The sequence below is a fragment of the Trachypithecus francoisi genome, unplaced genomic scaffold (genome assembly GCF_009764315.1).
Source record: "Trachypithecus francoisi isolate TF-2019V2 unplaced genomic scaffold, Tfra_2.0 Lachesis_group12, whole genome shotgun sequence".
NCBI classification, from domain to species: Eukaryota; Metazoa; Chordata; class Mammalia; order Primates; family Cercopithecidae; genus Trachypithecus; species Trachypithecus francoisi.
The window spans coordinates 32,938,531-32,955,888 of record NW_022681457.1 but is presented as its reverse complement, the minus strand read 5'-3'; positions in this window follow the sequence as shown (position 1 = coordinate 32,955,888).

Here is a 17,358-nt window from a genome sequence, read left to right as displayed (position 1 = left end):
TAGAAGATATGAATGGAACAATGGTTTATGTTAGAAATAAAGATCCAAACAAAAAGCAATAAAACGACCTCTCAAATAGGCCCTGAGTGTCTGAATATTTCACCTTAATCATCTTCAATAAACAATGGTGACACTTTGGCACAATGGAAATGTTTTGTTCTGAATGATAACACTGGGATATTACAATTATCAAAACTGATTCTGTTATGTACACTATAGGAGACTTTTTTAAGGCAGAAAACATTATTAGATTTGGGGAATCTTTTCAGCAATGAGAATTAAATCAAAATTTATTTTCTGACTAGCCCAGGGAAGTAAGTTAATTAATATATCTAATTCCATGATCATTTTGGGTAAACCAGTAGAATTTAATAGATTTAAAGGACTGTATATTTTGTTAATAACATTGTATTTTTCCAAATGCCTCAAATCCCTTCAGGTTTAGAATTACATCTTCCTTACAACATCTCTTTAGTGGCACAAATATTAATTTTCATTTTATTGTGCACTTATGAAGTGTCTAGAATTAAAGTTACCTCTGATTCTCACAGTAACTTGATAATGTTACTCTTATTTTAAAAATAAGAAAATTAAGGATTCACAAATAAGAATATTTGAAGCCATAATTCAAATGAATTCAAAGAAAAGTATTTTGTATAATCATAGTTCTCAACTATAGCTATCCTTCAGTCTCACCTGTGAATATTCCCCAAATAGAAATGCCTGAACCCATGCTAAGAACTGTGAATAAGAGTTCCAATGATGGCATATTTTTAGTGTTTAAAATCTCAACTGGTAATTCTAATCTAGCTTAATAGAATTAGATTTGCCAAGTAGCAAATTGAATGTAAGATGCTTTAATATCTGAATAAAATGGGAGCTACAAATAATGGGAAGAGTTGGGAACATCTGTTTCTCTGCACCTAAAAGACATAGGAGGAGAAAAGAAGTGCTTATAGTTTGCACTAAAGACCTTAAGATTGTGACCAATACAACTTTTTCTGATACTGGTCTTTTGGAGGTGAATGTGAAAATTACTTCACTCTTCTAATTAAAAGCAAGTGGACACAAATGGAAATACCATCTCCTTAATTCCAATTTCTGATATCTTCCCTTTCTTAAATTAATGGCTGAGGCCCCAATCAATGCATATGTAGTATTCATGCTGCCTCTCCCTATGCCTATGCCCTAGCTAGATAGACCTGTCAAATTGATTGGTTCAGGCTTAGCACACATGCACCCAATAATTCTTCCTGAACCCTACTAATTAATCAGACTTGGCACTGAAGATGAGATTTATTTTCTATTCTAGATCATTTATTTATTGATTCACTCATTCATTGAGCAAAGACTTACTGAATGTCTACTATGGTTTTGGAAACAGTACTTAATACTGGAACTACAACAACGAATAAGTCATGTACTCTGACATCTGAAGACAGCATGGCAGAAAAGCTTCATCTACACATGCCTGGTATCTATTTCCAAGGAACTTTTTCAAGCACTCATGTACTTTGTATCATAGCTCTTCAAAGGTGTTTGAAGTATTTATCTAGCTCTTACAACATGCTCAGTGATGTTTTGTATCATTTAATTCTTACAACAAGCCTACAAGGTAAATACCATTATTATCTCTATTTTACAGAGGAACAAACAGATATTTAGAGAGGATAAGTCAATTGCTAAAGGCCACACAGATACCAAGTGATAGAATAGGGACTTGAACCTAGGTCCATCTGACTTCCAAATTCATGTTTTTAACCACTAAACTTACTCCTTTGACCACATTAAGGACAAGTTTATTAATATCTTTCTAATTCCTGGAGATATCCCCTCTAAAAATATTTTCTTCTTTATAAAACAGGAATAATATTATTTTGTCAGTAAATGAGAAACAGGAAGAAAGGAAAGGAGAGATTGAAGGAGGGAGAGAGTAAGGGAAATGAATACAAGAAAGTTGAAATTCAGAGTTCAATATGAAGACTCTTGGGAGTACATATCCACACACACCTATTCACATAAAATTTCAGCCCCACCCAATTGTAAATATATTTTTTAAAAACTGTCAACACATTCTCCATAACTGATTTACAAAATCTGACTATAAGAAGGAACTTGGTATCTTCTTCAACTCACTCTCTTTTCAGCACCCTCATCAACCTATCATGATGCCATCCAGTTGGATCTTCAGCCTCCTTTAAATTGGTTGGTGACTTAGTCCACTTTGCATTTCTGTAACAGGATACTTCAGACTGCAAAATGTATAAAGAAAATGTACTTCTTTTATTCTTTCTTTCTGTTTTGAGACAAGATCTTGCTTTGTAGCCCAGGTTGGAGTGCAGTGATGATCACAGCTCACCGCAGCCTTGATCTTCCGGTCTCAAGTGATCCTCCCACATCAGCCTCCTGAGTAGCTGGAACTACAGGAGAGTATCACCATTCCTGGCTAATTTTTCAATTTTTTTGTTGAGTCCAGGTCTCACTATGTTTCCTAGACTTGTCTTGAACTCCTGGGCTCAAATAATCCTCCTGCTTCAGCCCCTCCAAGTGCCAAGATTACATGTGTGAGCAACTGTATCTGGCCTGTTTCTTATAGTTTTGAAGGCTGGGAAGTCCAAGAACATGGTGCCAGCATCTGGCGAGGGCCTCCGTGCTACCTCATAACATGGTGGAAGACATCACATAGTGAGAGGGCAAGAGCACGTGTATCAGCTCAGGTCCCTCTTTCTTTTCTTATAAAGCCACTGGTTCCATCATAGAGGCCTTAACCTTATGACCTCATTTAATCTTAATCAACCCCCAAAGAGTCTACCTCCAATCAACATATGACATTGGGGACTAAGTTTTTAACACAGGAAATTTGGCGAACACATTCAAACTATACTGGTTGGTTGGTTGGTTTAGTTGGTTGGTTTGGCGTCTAAATATAATTGGTTAAATTTAGTTTTCTCTCAATTAAGCAAAACTAAAATAAGACTTCTTCAGTAGCCCAAGAAGATCACAATTAGAGTGATCTCTGCCATTCATACTGTGGATTTTCAATAAATAGACTAGGGAAATTAACATATTTAAGTAGACCCTAGGTCTATGTTTGCTAATATGTTTGTTTGCTTGTATTTAAGCCAGATAAGCATTCTTAGCAAAGGTCCTAGAAAGGAGAGCAGTAGGAATACTGTAAGGGAAAGTGGCAAAAGATGAAGATAAATATATTCCCTTTTAGTGCTGAGCAACCTGCAAGGCAAAGCAAGTGATAATCAAATGTAAGACAAGAACTTAAAAAGCTGTCTTTATATTTTTTTGTCAGTGGTGAGAATTAAACTTATTTTCTTTTGTCACAAGTGAAAATATGTTTATGCCAAAAAAAAGCTTAAAAAAGATAAAAAAGAAATTATATCTTTCCATGATTATGAGAGGAAAAATGTCTTCACTCTTAACCCTTTTGTATAAAGCAAAATTAAATTGTGTTTTTTAAAAGAATTCTGACCCTAGTGCCTAGAACATTGTGCATACTCGGTAAATATTTGTAGAATAAATGAATGAATTAAAAGAAATACCAAAAAAGCAAATTTTACTTAGTGTTGGGTTAAAATAACATACAAATTATATAAAAGAATTTTCAAGAATTCATTTTATTGTGCCTTCAATTAATGAGTTGAAAATAAAACATACGTGATCTTTGGGAAAGAAAGCACTGACCTGAACCATTAAATCTTTGCAAATACTGAATTTATTTTAGCTTTTTAATGAAACTGATTTTTAAAGTGAGTGGCCAAGAGGATGAGATATTTTTCCTCCTGGATATAAATTAGAAAATGTCTTTACCTAATTATATTTGCTTATCTCAGAAGGTCTTCTCCTTTGCTTACTAAATAGTCACCTTTTTTCAAAACACTATAGAGAAACTCATTGAACCTTAAACAAATATTTAAAGAGTAGCTACTATGTTCTATTCTGGCTTTGTAATTACCAATTACATCTGTTTTTTTCTCAAGAAGAAAAAACACTTCTGGACTTATTTTGATTGATTTTTATAGGCAGCTCTCTTGCATCTTTAAGTAGCATATAAAGAAGTTTCTTTATATGCTTATATATGTTTATGATAATGATAACATTTACATTTTTAATTACTAGTAGATTTAGATGTTTGTGCTTGAAAACAAAGCTCTACTTTTAAAAAATGAAGAAAATATTAATAAATTCTGCTTTTATGCAATTTGTGAACGAGACCTCAGTGAAACATCATTTGCAAGAAAGTGAATGTTATTTAGAGGCTTTTGTAGCTTTACTTTACTTCAGTTTTCCACATTAGAAACAACAAATATCTGAATGTTCTTTAGTGAGTTCTTTTTCCTTTCTTAAAGTGTGCATGATAAAATGAGAAAAATATGACATTTGTTTATTTCCTTAATCGTGAGGAAAATGAAATTTCACCCTTCTTTGGAGACAGGCATAATGTGATTCTTCAGTGCTACATCACACCCAGTTATGACATTTTGTGGAGTAACTAGAGTTCCTGGAGCACGGCCAGAAAAAAAGGAATGGAATAGAACAGGACATGAGTTGGGGTGGAGGGAGCACAAGCATGGTCTAAGACTTGCAAAAATTCCTCCAAAACAGGGCACAGGATGACAAAGGTGAGGTAGTTGATTTTTCTCTTCAACTAAGAAAACATCTGAATCAAAGGAATAATCCTGGAAAAGCAGTGACTATTTATAGGTAGTTCCTGTCTGTGCACTGCAATCTTCCCTAATGGCTGCTTGGGTTCACCAACTGCTATAAAATTCCCTAAACCTGAAACTTTAGAGATGATTAAGTTGCAGGTCTAAAGCAAAAGTTTCTCAACCGTGGAGACAGATGCTCAAATTTCCTGGGAAACGTTTTGTCACTGAACACCTACTCCCTCAAGATTCTGGTGCATCTACCTTGGGCATAGTTGTGAGCCACATGTAGAGAATGATCAAGGAAAGACAACAGGGTAAGTAACTGGGTTGTTCTAATTTGACTCCTTCATTTTGTTAATAATCACATTTACATCTTAGGGATGAACTTTCTCTCTGGTCCATATCCTTGAGAGCAGACCCTTCCCATCTTTTCTTGAGGGTACATTACATGAGGACATAGGGCTATATGGTAGTATCTTCACCTGTGATATTGCTGGTGCTCTGAGGGATTTGTCTCAACCATATAACCACAGATCAATAGTTTGAAAGGCCTCATCTTCTTTTGGTGTTGCTGCCCACCTGATCTCAGTCAGCGGTAACCTCACTTTTACTATTTCCTCTTTTCAATGTGGCATATATCTGGGATAGAGTAATTCCCCTAACTTCCACAAAATACTTATTTTTTTCTATATATTTCTTTGCCTTGCATAGTCTGCATCCTCTTTATTCCACGGCTTTTGATCGTTCCTTAAATGTAGTATTTCCAGGCTTCTATTCTTAACCATCTCCAATATTAGTACTTCATCTGCCACTTCTCTAAAAAGTTCCAGATCCATGCTACCCAACTGCTTGATGTTTTTCTCACCCAAATACTGTACCAGACAATCAAGCAACATGCTCCAACATGTGAAAACTGTCTCCAAATAAAACCCTTTCTTTTCTCCATATTTCTTCATTCTGGTTCTTTTTCCTGCATCCTTCACTAAATTGCCATATTATTGTCTAAGCTGCCACAGTACCATTGTTAGATCCTCTATTTCTCTCACCACTCCCATATTTAATGCCATAATGTCCTATTCACGTTACCACCTGTATTTCCCTTAGTTTTCATTGTCACATTTTTGTCATAGATTAGACTTATCTCTCTGATAAGACCAGTGAAGTTCCATTATCTGCTGCCTCCCAGTCTCTGGGCCACACCAGTCTCTCTAGCTAGGGATGATCTCTACCTCTTCTCCAGCACAAATCTTTTTGATGTGGAATTACTTGAGGAATGATTCTATCGGTCTTACCCCCAGCTCTCTCCTTCCCAGAGAGCACATGTGCCCCCAGGCAGCACTGCTGTGAGAAGAGTTTCAAGTACAACTTGTTGTGTAGTACTAAAACTCCCGCTCGTCTGCCACATTTGGCACTGCTGCTGGAGTCTTCCTCTCAGCTTATACTTATGAGTTGTTTGTGCCAAGGATCCTGTTGATTCTTCCCGCATTTATACTTCCTAAGAGCCTACTCCTCCCCCAGTCCATTAACCATCCCCTGTCCCTCCCGCCGCCCTGAACTCCAATCCCCTCACTGGGTCTGTCAGCTGTATCTGCAATAAACCCTAATTGTGGACGAGTTTATAGACTTTCTTACAGGGCTCCTGAGACTTACATAAACCAGGAAATGTGGCTGGACATCTGTTTGTGTCCCTAAGCATCCTATCACACTTAAGGAAACTGCCCAGTGCAGTTGGAGGACTTCCAATAAGGGTGTTTTCTAATTTCACTTGCTGGCACACCAGGGAGATACCTCCAGTCCAGCTCCAGCACACACATGATTTCCCTAAAGCTCAGGGACAGCAAAAAGGAAATTGATTTTAGAATTCTGATTCACAGGTTATATTTTTGCTTTGTGGTTCCCTCTCCTATCCCTTGGCCTGTTTCAACATGTGAGAAGCCCTCTCCTTGCCTTGCCTAATATCCCAGGACTCTGCAGTTAAAGCTACTGCATATTGAGCCTCATTAAAATTCAGTCCCAAACCACAAGAGGCCAAGAGAGAAAGAGGAATTCCTTCTCCAGTTGTTCTGAGGCTTGCCTTTTCCAAACGATGAACACCTGAAATACTCACCCTCTTTAGGGAATGAGGGGCCCACAGAGGTGTAAACTAATCCAAATGAGAACTATAGCAAAATCCAAAACAAAAAAAGCCTAACATCTGTCCAAAACATTAACATACACATAGAATCACAACTTCTCCTTCCAAAAGCGCCCACTGGCTACTGGATAAAGTCCAAACTCCTGAGCAAGGCAAAAAATACCTTCCCAACTAGCAGTCACCAGATGTTCTAGTCTCATATTCTGCCTCTCCACCTGATCCCCTCTGCTACCTTTGCTCACCCTACACTTCATCATGCTAAACTACCAAGCGCTCCACATTTCCTGGACTCAATGCTTCTGTATATTCCACCCTCTATACCTAAAGAACCCTTCCATGTTCTTTTTATGATAGGAAAATACTTGTCAGTTCTCTTTTCCAACCTCTCTTATCAAAGTTGATCTCTGTTTTCGAGACTTCTACAGCCCCATTGCAGAGTTCTAGGTAGTATCTCTTAAATTACGTTTTAATTGTTTGCATATACTACTACATTCTACCTGGTGTGGAGCTAATATCAATGCTTGATGAATACAATGGAAACTTTCTGGTGTTTTCTCCATAGGATCCCAATATTCCTTTTGATATTAACTCTTAGACCAGGAAAATAGCTAATTGTTCTGCCATTATGGTTTGAGATTTGAAGGAAGTGACTTTGTCCTTAATGGAAATGGTACAGACCTGGGAAAAAGCGTGCTCATCCCTGCCCATGGCAGATATTGCAAATCAATTACAACACTTGTTTTAACTGTGTTGCAGGTTGGGTTCACTGGAAGCAGACACTTAGACAAGAGTGTGAGTACAGGATATTGATTAGGGATCAACACTGTGTTAGGTAGAGGGAAAACGGGATCAGGCAGAGAAAGAAATGGAACCTCGAGGCTGTGTGGTAAGTCTGACAAACCCTCATGCAACTCTCCAGTGAGCTCTGGAGCATACGCCCATCAAAGCTGACTACTATTGACCAAAACTGACTGGATCTTCACATTCTCACCATGATTAATCACTGGATGTGGGCTACCTTGGGAAGGTCAGGACCTTGTTTGAAATGATTATCTGCAGCTGAGGCAGATCCAGAATGAGTTGAATGCTGGAGGCTGTCTGCTGACTGCTCTCCCAGCAGCTGGGGCAATAAATCCTTCCTTGAAGAGTTATTTGTATGGCACTTCTCTGTCCACCACACCCAGATGTGCCATTGGACTTTTACCCTTCATAGCACTCTAAGTACACCAACTGGTGAAAGCTGAGGGGTAAGATAAAATCATAATGCTAGCCCTGCCTTCAAAATTTTAGACCCCATTCTTTGCGATATTTTCCTGCTTGAACTCTCAAAAACATGTCCCTTTCCCAGAGTTTTCTGAACTAGGGACAAAATGGCTGTGTTTCAAAAGTGCTGTTAACATTGAAACAGCTACTATGCCAATAATAAAATGGCATTTTCAGCAGTTTTAAATTTTTTAATTAAGTCTTTCCTACTAGGCAGGAACTGAAACAACTTCTTTCCTCTCTATCTAGGAGATTCATGAGAATTAACTCTTTCTCTCTAATGTAAATTCTATTCTCTCTCCTTGCTCCTTATGTCTCTCTTCTCAGTTTCCCTTCTTTGTTTTCTTCCCTCCCCTCACCTGTCTTGCCCTCTCTCAAGCCATCTCCTATCTCCCCTCTCCTCATTTCTCCTTCTGCTGTCCTCTCTTCTCTTTCACTCTGAAGTTTTGGTCAAAAGTCATCAAAGTGGAACTGATGTTCTGATCCAGATCTTTGTCCTAGAAAATATTCTGCAAAAATAATTTTAGATTAAAATACTATGAGAGAAGTCAGGAGAAAAAGAAAATAAGGAAAAGAAAGCCTATTTTCCTTCTTCTTCGTTTTATGATGATTTTAGACTAGAAAATGCATTCCACAGTCTGAAATGCCACAAGCACTTCAAATATCTCAAAGTACCAAGGGATGTGTTATAAACTGTCCTTGACAAATGATAACCAATTTCATCCTGGTCAGTGATGAGATCCGGTTAATGGGCTTCCTTATCCCTCTAAAGGGAATTAGGGAGTTTAGTGAGTATGTTTATCTGAACAAGTGCAGACGTGTGTAACCTAATAGTGCTTGGCTGTAGTACTTAAATGTCAGTATCTGCTGAAATGGAGTTGAAAATACTTGCAGTGCTGAATCACAATTTAAAAATTGCTGGGTTTGTGGTTGCATTTAACTGTGATCTGTCAGTTAGTGAACACTTCTTCTTGCCTCCTTTATAGGCATGACTCAAATCAGCCTTCTTTTTATTCTTATCGGTATAAAATAACAATTTTTTAGATAAAGGAGTTTAAATTTATTATACAACATTATTTTTAAAAATTTTCTTATAGCATCAAGTGTAATATTATTTCTATAAGTATATTATATGTACCTGGGTAAATAATAAATAGGTACATTTCCCTGTGTTTCTGGCCTTCTAAGAGGGTAGGTCCCAAGGAAAGTATTTTATTTTTGTTTATCAGAGAAAGATGATAGATAAAATGAAATGAAAAAAATGATAAAAGAATAGATCATTTTACATAAGAAAACTTACAGGTACATTAATAGGAATAAAAGGTCTAGGATCTGGCAGATCGACAGAAAGAAAGAAAGATGAAGTTTGAATAGCTACCATAAGAAATGAAACTTTGGCAAAAGAGAGGACTCTAAAAAGGATTTTTAGGAATATTATTGTAATGAGCTATAGAATCTCCGCCTTGTAATACTGAAGAAAACTTAAGGCAAGACCACAAAACCGGTGACATAAAACAGATACTACTGGCCCAGAGGCCAAACCCAACCTGACTATATATTTATACTGTGGGCTAAAAATTATATTTATATTTTTCAATAGTTGAAAAAAATCAATGTATTAGGCCATTCTTGCATTACTAAAAAGAAATACCTGAGACTGGGTAATGTATAAGAAAAGAGATTTATGTTCTCTTTTTTTTGAGACAGTCTCTCCCTTTTGCCCAGGCTGGAGTGCAGTGGCACAATCTCAACTCATTGTGACCTCTGCCTCCCAGGTTCAAGTGATTCTCCTGCCTCAGCCTCCCAAGTATCTGGGACTACAGGCATGTGCCACTGCACCTGGCAAATTTTTGTATTTTTGTAGAGACAGGGTGTCACCATGTTGACTAGGCTGGTGTCAAACTCCTGGCCTCAAGTGATCTTCCCACCTTGACCTCCCAAACTGCTGGGATTACAGACATGAACTACTGTGATGCAAGAAAAGAGATTTAATTGGCTCAGGAAACTTCCAGTCATAGTAGAAAGCAAAGGGGTTGGAACAGGCACATCACAAGGTGAGAACAGGAGTGAGAGAGAAGAGAGAGAAAGAAGAGGGAAGGAGGGAGAGAGAAAGAAGAGGGAAGGAGGGAGAGAGAAGAGAGAGAAAAATAAGTGGGGGAAAAGAGAGAGAGAAGAGAGGTACCACACACTTTTAAATCACCAGGTTTCACAAGATCTCACTATTGCCAAAACAGCACCAAGTCATGAGGGGATCCAACCCTACAAACGAAACACCTCCTATCAGACCCCACCTCCAGCATTAGGGAATACAGTTCAAAATGAGATTTGGTCAGAGACAAATAGCCAAACTATGTCAATCAATACAATATCTTTTATATATGAAAAATTATATGAAGATAAAAGTTTAACGTCCAGAAATAGTTTCATTGGAACACAGCCGTATTCATTCATGTATGCATGTCTATGGCTCTTTTTGCTCTGCAACAGCAGAGTTGAATAGTTGCAAGTGGATCATAGGCCCACAAAGCCCAAAATATTTATTATTGCTCCCTTTAAAAAAAAAGTTTACCAACTTCTACCCTAAAACAACTATTTATTCTTATGAATCTGTGGGTTGACTGAGGCAGTTCTGCTGGTCTTGGATGATTTGAATGATTCTATAATTGTATAGCAGTCATTGCTCCAATAAGCAAGTCTGAAAATACTGCTGATCAAATGCTGCCAGGTCATCCAACTCTGTGATAGGAAATATGTATTGATTAGGTACCGTTTCTGATCCACGGGAGTATATTCCCAGTCCTAAGTTAGCCACAAACTTTAATTCAATCTTCTATGACGTTCTTCTCTGTTTATCACCCTAATTGACTGCTTCTGATTAAGGCTTTGAAAAATATGCCCTTTTTTGATGACTGAACAGTTTTCTCTGCCTGCTTCCAACATATAGAAATTTAAAGAACTTTTCACATCAACAGTTTCAATTCCTTTTAGCCCAGCTTGATTCTTTCTTCAAAAATTTATGGATCATCTATATGTTTGATACATGTCAACTTTATTTGTAAAAAACCACATTTATCATTCCCTTGTAGACATGCCTGTCTCTCTAGATTTAATTACAAATACTTTGGGCCTATCAGATTTCTGTGGGACTACAAGTTTACACTTTCTAGAAACAATCTTGTCCAACTGAGAAGATATACTACGTGTCAGCTAATTATTTCAGAGATCTTAATAAAGGTTTTGACTCTACTTCATTGGTTTGACATGTGACCATGGGTGTATTGGTTTGTTTTCATACTGCTGATAAAGACATACTCAAGATGGGGCAACTTACAAAAGCAAGCGGTTTAATGCCTTATGATCATGGCAGAAGGCAAGGAGGAGCAAGTCACATCTTACATGAATGGCAGCAGACAAAAAGAGAGAGCTTGTGCAGGGAAACTCCTGTTTTAAAAACCATCAGACCTCATGAGACTTATTCAGTATTGTGAGAAAAGCAGAGGAAAGACCCAACTCCATGATTCAATTATCTCCCTCCAGGTCCCTCCCACAACAGTGGGAATTACGGGAACTACAAGATGAGATGTGGGTGGGGACACAGAGTCAAACCATATCATTCTACCCCGGCCTCTCCTAAATCTCATGTCTTTGCATTTCAAAACCAAGTATGCCTTCCATACAGTCCCCCAAAGTCAACTTATTTCAGCATTAACTCAAAAGTACACAGTACAAAGTCACATCTGAGACAAGTCAAGTCCCTTGCACCTATGAGCCTATAAAATCAAAAGCAAGTTAGTTCCTAGATACAATGGGGGTACAGGTATTGGGTAAATACAACCATTCCAAATGGGAGAAATTGGCCAAAACAAAGGGGCTATAGGCCCCATGCAATTCCGAAATGTAACAGGGCAGTCAAATCTTAAAGCTCCAAAATGATCTCCTTTGACTCCATGTCGCACATCCAGTTCACATTGATGCAAGAGGTGGGTTCACATGGTCTTGGGCATCTCCACCCCTGTGGCTTTACAGAGTACAGTCTCTCTCCCGGCTGCTTTCATAGGCTGGCACTGAGTGTCTGAGCTTTTCCAGGCACATGGTGCAAGGTGTTGCTGGATCTACCATTCTAGTAGGATGGGTCTGGAGGATGGTGGCCCTCTTCTCACAGCTCCACTAGGTAGTGTCCCAGTAGGGACTCTGTGTGGGGGCTTTGACCCACCACCCCCCCCCCCAACTATTTTCCTTCTGCACTGCCCTAGCAGAGGTTCTCCATGAGGGCCCGGCCCCTGTGGCAAACTTCTGCCTAGGCATCCAGGCATTTCCATACACCCACTGAAACCTAGGCAGAGGTTCCCAAACCCTGATTCTTGACTTCTGTGCACTCACAGGCTCAACACTATGTGAAAGCTGCCAAGGCTTGGGGCTTGCACCCTCTGAAGCCACAGCTCAAGCTCTACATTTGCCCCTGTCAGCCATGGCTAGAGTGGCTGGGACACAGGGCACCAAGTACCTAGACAGCACACAGCAGAGGGACCATGGGCCCAACCCATGAAACCACGTTTTTCTCCTAGGCCTCTGGGCCTGTGATGGGAGGGGCTGCCATGAAGGCCCATGACATGCCCTGGTGACATTTTCCTCATTGTCTCAGGGATTAACATTTGGCTCCTTGTTACTTATGCAAATTTCTGTAGCTGACTTGAATTTCTCCTCAGAAAATGGAATTTTCTTTGTTATCACATTGTCAGGCTGCAAATTTCTAAACTTGTATGCTGTTTCCCTTTAAAAATGAATGCCTTTAACAGTACCCAAGTCATCTCTTGAATGCTTTGTTGCGTAGAAATGTCTTCCACCAGATATCCTAAGTCATCTCTCTCAAGATCAAAGCTCCATAAATCTCTAAGGCAGGGGCAAAATGCCACCTGTCTCTTTGCTAAAATATAACAAGAGTCACCTTTGCTCCAGTTCCTAACAAGTTCCTCATCTCCATCTGAAACCAACTAAGCCTGGATTTCATTGTCCATATCATTATCAGCATTTTGGTCAAAGCCATTCAACAAGTCTCTAGGAAGTTCCAAGCTTTCCCATATTTTTCTATCTTCTTCTGAGCCCTCCAAACTGTTCCAATCTCTGCCTGTTACCCATTTCCAAAGTTGCTTCCACATTTTCAGGTATCTTTTCAGCAGTACCCCACTCTACTGGTACCAATTCACTGTATTAGTCCATTTTCATTCTGCTGATAAAGACTTACTTGAGACTGGGCAATTTACAAAAGAAAGAGGTTTAATGGACTTACAGTTCCAATGGATGAGGAAGCCTCATGATCATGGCAGAAGGCAAGGAGGAGCAAGTCATGTCTTACATAGATGGCAGCAGGCAAAAAGAGAGAGCTTGTGCAGGGAAACTCCTGTTTTTAAAACCATCAGTTCTCATGAGACTTATTCACTAACACAAGAACGGCATGGGAAAGACCTGCCCCGAAGATTCAATTATCTCTCTCCAGGTCTCTCCCACAACACATGGAAATTATGGGAGCTACAAGATGAGATTTGGGTAGGGACACAAAGCCAGACCATATCAATGGGATATACTTAATGCTAGTGCCTTTAATATAATCTCTGCCTTTAGACCCAATCTTAATTTGAAAATCTGTTACTGACTTCAGAGACTGGACATAAGAAACAGTTCTTCTATTCAGTGGAAAATGAAGGATTGTTTCACAAATGAGGCCAGAATTTGTATTCATATGGGGAAACAGGTACAACTGAAACCTGTCTCAAAGCATGTTTTTAAAAAAGCCCAGTCATGTTAAACACTTAAATAAATATTTTATTAAGAAATCTTGGAAACAACACATATAATTTTTGAAACTTTTCATTGTGGTAAAATGCATGTAACATAGAATTTGCCATTTTAACCATTTTAAAGTATACAATTCCATGGCATTGATTATACTCACAACCATCACCACTATTTCCAAAATATTCTTATCATCCCAGACAGAAACTCTTTGTCTATTAAACAATACCTTTCCATTCTCCTCAGTCAGTACTAACCTCTAATCTACCTTATGTCTCTATGAGTTTGCCTATTCTGAATATTTCATATTAGTAGAATCATATATTGTAATATTTGTCCTTTGTGTCTGGCTTATTTCACTTAGCATAATGTTTTAATGATTCATTTATGCTGTAGCATGTATCAGAACTTCATTCCTTTTTATGACTGATTAATATTCCATTTTATATATTTGCCACATTTTCTTTATCCATTTACATGTTGATAGACACCTCTGTCGTTTTATTGGCTTTGTGAATAATGCTACTATGAACACTGGCATAATTGCTTATTTTCAATATTTTAGCTATATACCTAAGAGTAGAACCCTGAGTAATGTTGTAATTTTATTTTTAACCTTGTAGGAAGTCACCGAACTGTTTTCCACAATGGCTAACAAAAGTTCCTATTTCTCCTCATCCTTACCAACATTTGTTAGTTTCTATTTTTTTATTGTAGCCATTCTGGAGGATGTAAGATAACACATATAGTTTTGTCTTTTTTAAATAAAAAAGTAGACAGTATATTAAAACTTAAAATATATTTGGAAAAAGACACCATAACTAAAGTCAAAAGAATCATGTTATTTTTAGAAAAAAACTTGTGATTTGGATGATAGGGAAAGGGTAATATCTATCCTACAAAAAGGTTTAAAATGACAACATCTAAAAGACAATTTAACAATTAATATTATAAGTTAATGTTATAAGTTAATATTACAAATTGTCAAAAATGTATTACAAGATACCCAGGGAAATGCAAAGCATAACATTTTACATGCATCTGAATGCCAATTTTTTTTTTCTTTTTTTGAGACAGAGTCACTCTGTCACCCAGGCTGGAGTGTGTGGTGGCACCATCTTGGCTTACTGCCACCTGCGTCTCCCAGGTTCAAGAGATTCTCCTTTCTCAGCCTCCCAAGTAGCTGAATTACAGGTATGCACCACAATGTCCAGATATATATTTGTATTTTTAGTAGAGATGAGATTTCATCACGTTGGCAAGGCTGGTCTTGAACTCCCAACATCAAGTGATCCGACCACTGCAGCCTCCCAAAGTGCTGGGATTATAGGCATGAGCCACAGTGCTCTGCCTGCCAAATTCAACAGAGCAATGACAACTATTGCTGGCACAATAAGGACAAGAGGAGGGAAAAGAAATGTCATATCTCTCTGGTAGAAATTGGAGCTGTAACAGCTTATCTAAAGAGTAATCTGTATAACTCTATTACAATTTTCAATTTGGCTACCATAGGATCCAGAAATACACTTCAATTGTGAGAAAGAGGAATCTTAATACATATCTACAATAATGTTTAATGCAGCATCATTTTTAGAGGTTAAACATTTTGAAATAATTTTCTATCAACATAACAATAATTTAGTAAAATATGCTGTATTCACATCAGGAATGATTATGTAGCCATCAGAGAGAACTCATTAGTACTATACTAGCTGATTTGCAGAAATTTCCACAAGGAATTATAGAGGGCGAAGAGCAAGGCAAAAATATTTACATTATTATTTCATTCTTATGTTTTAAATGACCATAAAAATACACATCAGCCATGATTCCATGAAAAATACTAAGAGTTTATAAGGATGTGGGAACAGCAATACACTTACACAGTGACTGATGTCTAATCAAGCTGAAGACTGATTCACTATAACCCAACATTTCCACATGTTGTTATATATCCTAGATATACTTTTATACATGGGCACAAAAAAACATGTAGAAGGATATCATGGCAGATACTGACTAGCTCTTTACCAAACCTATTTCCTCCTTTTCCTGGGCATAAAGTTAAATTTTCTCAACTCTTTACCATTTCATGTGGCCCTACGACTGAATTCCAGCAAATGATAGGCAAGTGGAAATAATATGAAGCACATACAGGCCTGTACCCCACAAAACCACTCACTCACACACAATCCCATTGCTTTTTCCTCTCCATCAACTTGAAGTCAAGAAGCACGAAGACTTTGAAAGTCACATGATGTAGATGGTGGAGCCGTAAGTTGGAAGGACCTGGGTCCTTGAACTTAGAGGAGAGCCTCTCATCAATCAAGAACATGCATTTTGGTCTTACGACAACTGAAGTTCTTTCATATTTGAGCTATAAAATGTTTGAGGGGGTTTGTTATCAGAGTAGCTAATGTTATTTTAATATAGAAGCATACTGCAGAATAGTTAATACTAAGAATCAGAAGAACCCATCAGTAGGGGATTGAGAAACTGTGGGATGTTCATAGGCTATAATACTATTCAGGATTTAAAATTAATGTACTTGTACGTATCAATCTACATAGACATAAAAACTAGATTTAATTTTAAAATATACATACAGGATATTATGTCATATATGCATATTTTTCAAAAAGTCAAATATGCTTGGGAAGTCACCTAATCTCTCAGTTTCAATTTCTGCATCTATAATATTTTATCAAATCAGAGCCATTATTGATTGTAAAATGTATTTATTATTATTTTATGTACCAATAGTACATACATTAGACCTGGCAATTCCATTATTGGGTATGTACCCAAAGGAATTTAAATTGTTCTACTATAGAGATACATACATGTACATGTCCATGACAGCATTATTCACAATAGCAAAGACATGGAATCCACCTAGATGCCCATTAATGGTAGACTGGATAAAGAAAATATGGTACATATACGCCATGAAATACTATCCAGTCACTAAAAAAAAAAAAAAAAAAAAAAAAAAAAAAAAGCAAGATCATGTCCTTTGCAGCAACGTGGATGAAGCTGGAGGCCATAATCCTTAGGGAACTAGTGCAGGAAAAGAAAACCAAACATCTCATGTTCTTACTTATAACTGGGAGCTAAACACTGAGTACACATGGATGCAAAGAAGAGAACAATAGATACCAGGGCCTACTTGAGGGTAAAGGGTGGGAAGAGGGTGAGGATCCAAAAACTACCTATTGGATACTGCGCTTATTATCTGGGTGATGAAATAATCTGTACTCCAAATCCCTGTGATATGTGACTTATCTATAGAACCAACCTGCACATGTATGCCTGAAACTAAAATAAAAGTTAAATTATAAAATAAATGTGCGATGTTGATTCTTTTGATGTTTGTAAATGCCCAGCCAGTGACAACTGCATCACAATTGATATCTGGGCAATAGTAGAGTTTCCATGCAGAAATACTTGGAGAAATTTATCCATTTCTCTGAAGCCAAAATCTGGAGAAAAATCAATAGGGAAAACAGG